Genomic DNA, 11245 nt, shown 5'->3' on the forward strand with positions numbered 1-11245 from the left:
CCCTCGTGAGAAAGAAATTCCTAGCACTGAGAGCCTGGTGCGGTCAAAATTATGTGGCCACTTACTGGTTTTTAAAGATGGCTGTGTTTTGGAGCAGTGTACTTAATGGAAAATGCATAACAGAGAATCTGATCCAGCCAGTCTATCAACAAAAGAGGCAGCAATGAGTGCAGTGCATCCCAGGCATGGTGAGACATAAGTCACTGACGTCTCATGTGCTTGTGTCCTTTTGCTTGTGACCTCCCTGTTAAAAGGTCACCCTAATGAGACTGCCCCCCGGGTACCCCTCAAGTGCCACGCTGGAGTTGCCGGAAACAATGTTGCGTTACAGATGCTATTTTGAATAGTGTCACAGTGTAAAACTGGCAGCAGTGAATTATTGCCGGCCCTTTGATGCTGTTTATATCCCTGCTGTCTTGTCAACACATATAATCATACAGCAGATTCCAGTACCCGATATCGCCAGTAACACTGGCCAAAAACACAATCAGCAACATCTTGCTGTGATGATTCAGCACACAGGGATAAAAGCCTTGATGTTTTTTTAATTTGACTTTTGCTCTACTCTAGCTCTAGCTCAGCACGTTCCCAAACATGCTTGGGACGCCTTGCAGGTCCCAAGATAAATCTGAGGGGTCACCAAGTGACTACAAGAGTACTCTGCCAGTTTAGTGTTGCGCTTCTCTGGATGGTCTTTGAAAAAGTCTCAAAACCAATGAAGTTGAAGCAGATACTTCTTTTTTATTCCACACATTCTTTATTCTTGTCAAAACCTTATGCCTATGTTACCCAGGATGCAACTTGACTGCAGACAGCTTCATTGGAGAGTTGTGTGTGTTACACTGGTAGCAGATAATGTAGCCTTTCAAACTTGCAATCTTTGGCCCAAACCAATGCCAATTTAAGTGATAGCACTTGAGGACATGTATCAAATTTTGTGCAGTCCCAAAAGGTTTTATATAACTTTTTCACTTAAGCAGTAGTACTAACAGACTTTGATGTGTAAAATCAGTACAGTTCCCCTTTAAAGTAATCAGAAAGAAAAAATATGTTACATAAAATTAGTTTTTGGCTTTTGTCTTGTGATTTACTGGATAATTCTACCACTTCAGACAAACAATTATTCAAATGAGATAAATCCAAAAGGAAACTCAAGGTTGCCTTAATACCATGTTGATGTCATATCACAGTAACGTGTTCCTGATTTGGAAGTAGCATTAGTGTCAATATTTGAGTCTTAATCACAACTGGGAAACTCAAATTTTCGGATATGTTAGACTTGGCACTTATGCCTAAAACCCAAACAAATATGGATGTCTCTCATCAGCCAAGGGCCACTCTTTGCAGTCATTAATTAATTCCAGATTTGATGGACGTGGTGTTATATTGTGAATTCAGAATGCTTCAATGATAATTAATGACAACACTGTATATTATACAACCATTTTGATAACATCAGTGCTTGCTAGTTGTTAACTTAGTAACATTCCAACATTCCCAGTATGTCATCAATGAACCCAGAACCTGTGTAATGTGGAATCATGAGTAGATTTGGAAATCATAGTTGTAGCATACTTTGTTTAAATGTGACAGACCAACACTCCCCGTGACAGTCACATGCATTGCATTAAAGGTGAGATTCATAACAAACAATTTTTGTTTTGCCGAGGGTTATGCCCTGTCTTCCTTAAAGCATTTGTCAGCCTAAGATTGTGCTGTCACAAGCCCACATGTCTCTAGCCTTGCAATTAGTGTTGTGGCTGCTGCGTGTGTCCTCCAAAACAAAACAAATCAAAGAAAAAAAACAATCACAAAAACATGCACTTAAGATGAGATCTCAGAAAAAAAAAACAAACTCCGGAAGCCCCTGACTGACAGATGTGTCTGCCCACTCTGAGTCCCTGGCTAAAGCTGTGGCTGCTGTGGATGTTCTGTGGTTGCCACTGGCCCATGCCTGAAGTCATCTGATGCAAGACATTTTCTAGGCTACAATAACACCACCACACTGGTGTAGCTGCAATGCCGGATATCCGAAACATTTGGGAACTCATCAAGCCACATTTAGTTTGAAACTTGTAAATAACTGGTGCCCCCTACCCAGTGGATTTTCTCAACAACTGAGCATTTTGTTTCCATGATAAACTTAAAATACTTCAGCTTGCAGCTTCAAAAGACAGTTTGTGAGTAAGAAAATGGAACAGATCACCTCTTAGAAGTCCTTTATTACATTAACATCAGTCCTTATTCATGCAAAACATTACTGTCTTTTGCATCTTACCTTAAATATCTTAATAGTAAAGAAACTACCTGTTTTTGCTGTGTGTGGATTGTGAATAACAATGCTGCCATTGGAACTACCATACAAGGACAATGCTGCTAGGCTGTGAAAGCCCCACACAAACTATCACCCTGAGATGCTAAACAGCACATAATGATGGCCTTCACATTAGTGGTGGAGGGGGGAAGCTGCCTCCTGACCACTTCCAACTAACAAGCTCAAATTAAGACCACTGATGCCCTCAGTACTGCCAGCTAGATTGGTAAAAGCAGCTGATGCTGCAGATAGGCTACTATTACAAGTTTAAACAATGTATTAATTAGAACTAACAAGGGTAATACATTTTTGGGCATATATGGTTTGCCTATAGAACCATATCTATCTGTGCAAATAACAATGTAAGATTGCATATGCTATATAATGCTGCATGCCAAAAAGCTATTTATAATTTACATTAATGTTCATTAGGTAAACTATAGAAACAAATACAGTAGGTTGAATGGTTTGTTGTGGGAGTTAGGTGATATTGGAGACAAAGTATTTGATGTTTTATTGCTCATTATGTGATGATTCTTTTTCTAATAAAATGTCCTTTTCTAATGAGGTTGGATGATTATTGAAACAAACAAACAAACACTGGACTTGTGTTTTAGGATGATAATCTTTGTATGGCTTATGTAAGAAGTGGTGTTTTTTGCTGACAAACACCACTGCAACAGGATTTTTGGCATCCGTGTAAGCTTGGCACTTGTATGTACCTGAAAAAATTAATAATGTAACTTAGTGCTAGATCAGAATAAAATAAGTAAACCCAATTTTAGAGATACAAGACAAAAGATACAGTATAAAGCCATTAAGTAAAAAACACAGGGTTGTAAGAATTTGAAAAGTTGGCATCACAAACCTTGCAGCCTCAAGAAAATGAAAGTTTGGTCACTGGGTCTCTATATTGAATAAAATGCAACACATAGGCAATTCAGTGCATAGTGGGACTTTGGTGAACCAACAAAACTGAGATTCATTCATACAGGACTATACACCACTGTTTACAAAGATCCTGGGATCAAATGTACAATACATACATAAAGTCGATAATTTTAAAATCACATACCTAAACATTTTTAACTCAAGACAGTTTACAGCACATGACTATTACCAGAGTCATAATCTAAGAGGGCATTTCTTCATGTAGTTAAATAAAGAATATGTGTCCTACTTTCTGTTCAGCCCCATGTCTTGTGACTTTGTTTGGGAAGATATAGTACAGCAGTGGAGACTGTGTAATTTTCACTCCAAAAACATAAATATAAATGATTTCCTGTAGTTAAGAATAGATGTATTTATGGAGAAGTGACAGATAAATGGGACCTTACACATAGCAAAGATGGATTTTGATGAATCAGGTGATTACCTGTTTATACCAGTGCTGCAGTAATATTTTATGTAACACAATGTAAATATCTATATGTGTGAATCGAAGCATGATGTTGTGGCTGCAGTGTTTGCATGACTGGATCTGATATTTTGGTCATGGTTGTAGGCAGCACTGGAGGAGTTTAGGAATGTGCGACCACAAAGCCCTTTAGCCCCAGAACTACACGTCTTCCTTCCTTGTTTGGATACCAAGACATGGACGGTCACATCCCTAAACGTCTCGTCGAGGCCCACTCTGTGACAGACCACAGCTGACAGCCACCCACTCACAAAGTGGAAAATGACTGCTGCTTTCTTAGATGTGCAGTAAAAACAGTGTGATTTCCCTTTTAGTGCACTTCAGAGACAGCTGTGATTGCTTCCGCCCTGAGTGTGGGTGACTGGGTGGCTGAGGACATGTCAGGTTCATGTCACTCAGCTGGTCAGACGCTTGTACCTCTGTGATCTGAGTTCTGGAGGCTTCAGGATTGTACTGCCATCTGCTGGAGTGTTGGCTGCATGACTGAACTCCACCAGCGGCATTGAGAGTCTTTACAAAGTCAATATATCTGTTGTTTTTTCATCATTTTACCAGCTTGGTCCATTTAAAAAGATGATGCTAAAATATGATGTGCAGTGCAATGGTCATATCTTTATTAGAGCCACTCCAAGAATCCAAATTGAACAAACACTGCATTTCCATTAATATCAGAATATAGTTTGGAATTAGTTTGAAAACTCCCTAGAAAGGTGCATGTGCATGCACACTGATTTTAAATATATGCCTAATAGTTGTCATTTGATATACTCTATCTACAAGTATATCCATAATATACTGTTTTGACCTATTATTACACTGTCGTTTGAATAATGAAAATGCATTTTTTTAAAACATCCAAACCTCCTCACATATTTTTAAAGTATGTTTAGTTTTTCAGTCTGATCCCAGACACACCTACACATAAACTTAAATTTGGCAGCTTGATACTATAGATGTAGCATGACTATTTTAGACTAGACTAGAGTTTAGACTTTTATAACTTCTTTAAACTCCCACTGGCTTGCCGTGTCTCAAAATGGCAGGAAAATATTTATTCTGAAGAACAAAAAGCATAAGTTTAGTTTGATATATGAAATAAAACTATTTTATGTTTGATGTAATATTAAGGCAGATACTGATATTAATTTTTGAGTTTAAAAATAAATCTAAAATATAAATATATATATATTGTAATATATCAGCTGATATTTGTCACCCTTTGGTGGTCTGAACCTGCCTCTGTTCTGTTTTACCAGAAAATGATTAGTAGTAAAATTAGTACTATGGATCTACCTACCTACCTATCTATCTATCTATCTATCTATTCAGTTATTTTAGAACCGTGCTGTTTTGAATGTGAACACGATGTTTTACTGATGCAGGAAGACGAAGGTTGTATATAAGGGTAAAAACTATAACAATTAACTAGATGAATTAAATAAAGGGAAATCTACATATTCCTAATAAAAAGCTGATATTTGTGACAAAGCATACAAGCTTTCAAAGATTTTGCATTGTCAGAAGAGGACATAGTCTTTATGTAATAGGCCACGTCATTAGAAAATATAGGAAGCTGGGTTTGCTTTTAACACATTTGCAATAAAGTTTATTTAAAAAAGGTGACGTAATAAACGAATCAGCTTCCGTTATTCGTCGATTAGTGAGTACGTCACTTCCCTTTGGTTCAGGCGGGCTGGTTGAAAGTGAAGGAGAGGCGTTTCTTTGACTGTGTTTTCTAACCAACGTAACATTAATTTGCCATTTTAACGTCTCGGTTAATTTTAATACACATTTTACTGGAGGAAGGAATGGACAGACAGGTTACCCGAAGCTAGCCTATGTTAGCTTTGCCGGTGCTCTGTCGAGTTATGCTACTTAGCGCGTTTGCAGGCTCACATGGTGATTGGGGTTGGGCTAGCAAACGGCTTGTGTTTTCTGCTATAGACAGTTGACTTGGCAGGTGATCTAAAGTTAGCGTGGCTATTGTTAGCTAAATTAAAAGCAAATTTTATTTCACCAGCAATGGACCGACCATCAAGGTTGGTAAATTGTTTGTCTCCACTCTAATCCATGATCTCTGTTTACATGCTGTTTTGAATGTGAACACGATGTTTTACTGATGCAGGAAGACGAAGGTTGTGAACTACTGTGAAGCCAAGGACTTTGATGAGGGTGAGTTAAAGGCCTCCCCACATAGACTAAATCATAGAAATACAGTTCTGTTTCTGTGGTCTTGTTGCTTTGTACAACCAGCGTTGCTCCCAGTAGTCCCACCCAACTAACTACTCAGCATACCAGTGTGCAATATTCTATTCAATTCAGGTGTATTTGTATAGCGCTAAATCACAACAAAAGTCATTTCAAGGCAATTGACAAAGTAAGGTCTAGACCTTATTATTATTATTATAGAGGAAAACCCAACAAATCCCCCTTGAGCAAGCACTTGGCGACAGTGGGGAGGAAAAACTCCCTTTAACAGAAGAAACCTCCGACAGACCCCGGCTATTGGTGAGTGGATAGAGGAGAAGAAAAGAAAAGCAACAAGACACAACAACGAACAATCAAACACTGGGCAGGTTGATGTGGCTAGTGAATGCTTACCAAAAACATACAGCTCCACACCCAGGGCTACCTGCAGAAAGGTACAGGGGGAGAGAGTCACACTCTGCGAGAGAGAGCAGACACACAGTTAGTGACGCGTAATGGTGGCATATAGATGCATGGAGAGAGAGGAATGGAGGCGCTCAGAGTATAATGGAAAGACCCCCAGCAGCCTAGGCCTATAGCAGTATAACTAAGGGAAGGCTCAGGGCCACCTGATCCAGCCCTAAACATAGGCTTTATCAAAAAGGAAAGTCTTAAGTGTAATCTTAACGGTAGAGAGGGTGTCCGCTTCCCGAACTGAGACTAGGAGTTGGTTCCATAGGAGAGGAGCTTGATAGCTAAAGGCTCTGCCTCCCATTCTACTTCTGTGAACTCTAGGAACCACAAGTAGACCTGCACTCTGAGAGCGAAGTGCTCTGATGCAGTATTATTTTACTTTTTATTGTATTTAAATTGTTTACCTTGTGTGTTTCTGTTCTTAGCACTGAGTGCCCTTTGCTGTTGTAGTTTTGTGAATTTCCTCATTGTGGGACTAATAAAGATTCATATCTTATTTTGGTTGCTGTAATAACTGGTCTCTAAAGGCATTTCACAAAATTTGGTTAGACATTGCAGCTGTTTATTCAGAAGATTTATTATAAAAATTTCTATTTTAATGTGCTTGTGATCTCTTAAATATGAAATTAAGTAAACTAAGTAATGTTTCCAAATTCTATTATTCAAAAACTGACTGTCCCTGATATAGTGTGTGAATTTCCATGTGCTTCTTGCATCTAAGAAGCATCTGCAAATGCAGTGTACAAGACATAACCAAATTAACATTTTAGCACTAGTAACAACTCTGTTAATAACTGTGTTCACATACTTGAGGATATCTATCAGGCCATTCTGTATAATGAAATGCTGGAGCCACACACTGCTGTTTTTAAAAAGTAAATTAAAAGAGTAATTTTCTTTGTCATGTTGAGGACTCTTGGTTATCTTGTAACTCACAAATTCAAATTATTGTCTTGTTCTCTACATTAATTTTGTCAACACTAACCAGACACCCAACCAAATCCAGTAGATAGAGGTTTCACATCAGTCAGTATTATTATTGCCCACCATTCTGACTCTGTGGGTAGACTCAGTATAACCACACTGAAGTCCTCATTAGAGATAGGAGAGGTTTAAGTATTTCTAAAATGGTGCCAGTAATTCTTGCTAATTTTCAGGGGATTTGAAGTGCTCATTGATAGAAAACTGTACGCATAGATTCATTCTTCTCTCACTACCAATATATCTCCATGTTTTGCCTTTATGTTGTGACAGATGAGGATTTTGCTTGTATAAAGGCTCCACCTAGCAAAAAGGCCAGGGAAGATGTGAAACAACAGGAATGCAAGAAATCATCAAGCAAGCCCTTCAATCAAGAGACAGATCCACAGCCCACACTGAGCCAAAAGAACAGGTAAATGAATGTGACATGTACATAACAAAATGACTAAGATGATGATGACCACTCTTCCTTTTTCATTAGGTTTTTCAAAGAAGTTCTGAAAAATATAAATTGATGTCTGTTTTAGTGTCTGAGGAGGATCTAACATTCAGGCAACACAGCTTGAATCAGTCTAATCTTGAATGATTTGTGAAATTAAATGTTTGTCTACAGCAGGCTGTTAGATAACACTTTATATGAACGACATCTGGAGGCGGCCATTACACTTTCACTGCTCAATAATACAGGCGACATAAAGGACGGTTCTCCTATCAGTAAAGGTGTGTTGTGCCCTGGATAATGTAAATTTATATGCACACTGTTATACATGAGTATTTTATATATGTTTTTTTCTTTCTTTTCTTTTCTTTTTTTTTTTTTTACTTGTATTTTTGATAAAAATTGTCTAGGAAATTCCAGTGTTCAGCTTCCAGTAGATGACAATACAGATCCATCTTCACTGCACCTGTCCAACTGCAGCGTGGATGGTGCAGTTTTGGGTAAGTTTCCATTTAATTTTGCCCCCCCCCAGCTGTTACTGTAATTTCATGCAGTCACTGATTTGAGAACTACTTTGTCCCGGCAGCTTCCACACCAGTGAGAAGTCCCACAGCAGCTAAACTTGCACCCAGAAGACCTGCTTCGTCCTCCACAGTTAGCATGTCTAAACCTGCAGCATCTGAGAGCCCAGCAGGAGGCAGAATACCCAAGTGGAACCCGCCAGGTACAGTGAAAGTGAACAAGTAAATGTACATTTTATTTTAAGAGCCATTTACAGTATGTGTCAGTAAATTGAACAGTGACCTTTTATTATTGTTTTCTGTCCAGGTCAAATTGGTAGAAGTCCCAGACTGTCCCAGAGTCCTGCAGTGAAGTCTCCAGGGCAGGGTCTGCGACTTGGACTGTCCCGTCTTGTTCGAGTTAAACCTCTTCACCCTGGGGTTGCGAGTCACTGAGTGTAGTGATCTCCAGTTTGCAGATGCCCCTCTATGTGTCGGTGAAGTACAGTACTAGTTCTCATTTAGCTTTATCACTTATTTTTAAGAGATGCTTGTAAATACTTTTTTTCTTGATTGGCACTGTAAAGTAGAAATGTCATGTAATAGTCAGGGGGTTTTCCCCTGTTGACTTTGATGGCTGAAATCAATTAATGTTTCTCTCTTATTGGAACATTTTCTCACATTTTTCCAATTGTGTGCAAACATTGTATATTATGTACATATTAATATATGAAATAAAATGTAAAAACAACAGTGAACTGAATTGGCTACTATACTGTAAGTATATCAACAACTTTTGGATTGCTTAATGTTTTGACCTCCTAAAATTGATCTCACAAACAGTTTTCTTGCTCTGTGATACCTGTTTGGTTCAGGAATAGTCCAGAGTGTAAGCTAATAGGCACATCTCTCCTACAGATCAGTGGCGGTAAAAGTGAGGGATTTGAATGTGCCGGCTACAGCTGTACCCAGAGGAGGTGTTATGTTTTCAGGTTGTCCATCCCTACTTATCTGTTTTTCTTTTGACTTAAAACTGCTCTTTTTAAAAGGTGGTGTTGGTTTACAGGTCCATAATTCCCTACTAATTTGCCTAGGTCACTTCCTGGAAAGCATATAAAATGGTGGTATTTACTGTAAAGGGAAGTAGAGACAGTTGTTAGTTTAGTTGCAAGGAGTCATTGAGTTCCAGACAAGTAAGCTAGTGAAACAAAACTTGCAAATATTTTAATTTGTAAACAGTTAACAGGATGAAACAAAGATGGACACCTCAGTTTTTTGAAAAATCCAGACTACAGCCTTGGTGCCAAAATATTCACATATTGCAAATCCTGTGCCAAATTCACAAATACATGCAGTACGGAAACTTTTTAGACCCTTTCAAGTTTTCCACATTTTGTTATGTTTCATACTCCTAAAACTGATTAATGTACATTTTTTTCCTCATCAATTTATACACAGTACTCCACAATGATAAAGTGAAAACTGGTTTTTGGGGTGTTTTGTAAATGTATCAAAAATATAAGAAATACCCCATTTACATCAGTATTCAGACCCTTTGTTATGACATTGACGAGTTCTGGTGCTTCCTACTCCTATCAGTGGTCACTGTGAGGCTGCTACAGCATTTAGAGTCCACCTGTGCCTAATTGTGCATTGAATATAATTAGGAAATTATGTTAGAGTGAAAAACAAAGCCATGAGGTCAAGAGGACTGTCCACAGACCTGCCAGACAGGATTGTGTCAAGACACAGATCTGGGGATGGAACGTTCTGCAGCACTGAACATGCCCAAGAGCACAATAGACTCCATCATTCTCAGATGGAAGAGATTTGGTGGTGGCAGCATCCTGCTGGGAGGTTTTTCTGGGAGACTAGTCAGAATAGAGGGAAGGATTGATGCAGAAAAATATAAAGCAACTTTGAATGAATACCTTCTCCAGAGTGCTCAAGATATGAGGCTGGGGCGAAGGTTTACATTTCATCAAGACAACAACTTCAGGAAAACTCTGTGAAAGTCCTTAGAGTGGCCAGTCAGAGTCCAGACCTGAACCCAATAGAACATCTCTGAATAGACCTGAAAGAGACTGAATTCAATCATTTAAAGATGAGTCTGAAACAGTGGAAAACTTGGCATGGTCTGAAAACTTTCCATGCAGAACGTACACTTAACTGGTAGCTGACCTTTTAACTACTCTTAATTACTGCAAAATCTAAAATGCATTTTAATTTATTGTAAATTGGTAAATTGTGTCCTCAGGAGCCCCTATGTCATGGGAACTGTTGTAGCTGATCGCATTTTCTTTGGAGAGATAGGAAGCCTTGATGATGGAATGAAAATCTATGGAGGTGAAAACGTAGAGCTCGGCATCAGGGTAAGACTTTCACAAAATACTGTGTAAACACACTGTATAATACACTGTAATCCAGAGTCCAAAAAAGGTTTCCTGTTTTTAGCCAAGCTAGTTCCAGTGTTCTGACTTATGAAATTCCCATTAGCCTCAGCTCTACTTTGTGTTTAGTGCTATTTAAAAAACAGTTGCCACAAAGATAACCTAAACAACACCTGTTTATCATCATGTTTTCATGCTGATGTTGGCTTTTAGCACAAAGTACAGCCCCACAGAGATGCCAGCATGTTTATGGGTTCATAGTCTAGTTGATTGTAGGTCCTGGTCATTTTTGTGAAAGTGTTAGTTCAGCCTGTGTTTATATGGGTTTCTTTTAATTAAAACATACAGTGCATATATATACTTATAGTAGTCGGCAGATCTGAAACACCCACTTGTGCTGGTGATGTGTCAAGGGTAGTGATCTACTCTTTGTATAAATATCTGAGCTATAGGGTACAATGTTCATGTTTCTCTAAAATGACTATTCACTGCACTGTAGCATTTCTTGCTAAGCCAGTTGCTTACAGTACATACATTAGATGC

The 11245-nt window shown here is 38.5% G+C and overlaps 1 long non-coding RNA gene across 1 annotated transcript; it reads left to right on the forward strand.

Annotated features, from left to right (window-relative positions):
- The first annotated feature begins 8401 nt into the window (after window positions 1-8401).
- On the forward strand, window positions 8402-9295 carry LOC109969712 (uncharacterized). Its single transcript, XR_002276297.1, has 3 exons — window positions 8402-8536; window positions 8641-8809; window positions 9231-9295. It is a non-coding gene; the product is annotated as an uncharacterized LOC109969712 (long non-coding RNA).
- Window positions 9296-11245: the final 1950 nt, after the last annotated feature.

The sequence above is a fragment of the Monopterus albus genome, unplaced genomic scaffold (assembly GCF_001952655.1).
Source record: "Monopterus albus unplaced genomic scaffold, M_albus_1.0 scaffold178.1, whole genome shotgun sequence".
In the NCBI taxonomy this organism is placed as follows: domain Eukaryota; kingdom Metazoa; phylum Chordata; class Actinopteri; order Synbranchiformes; family Synbranchidae; genus Monopterus; species Monopterus albus.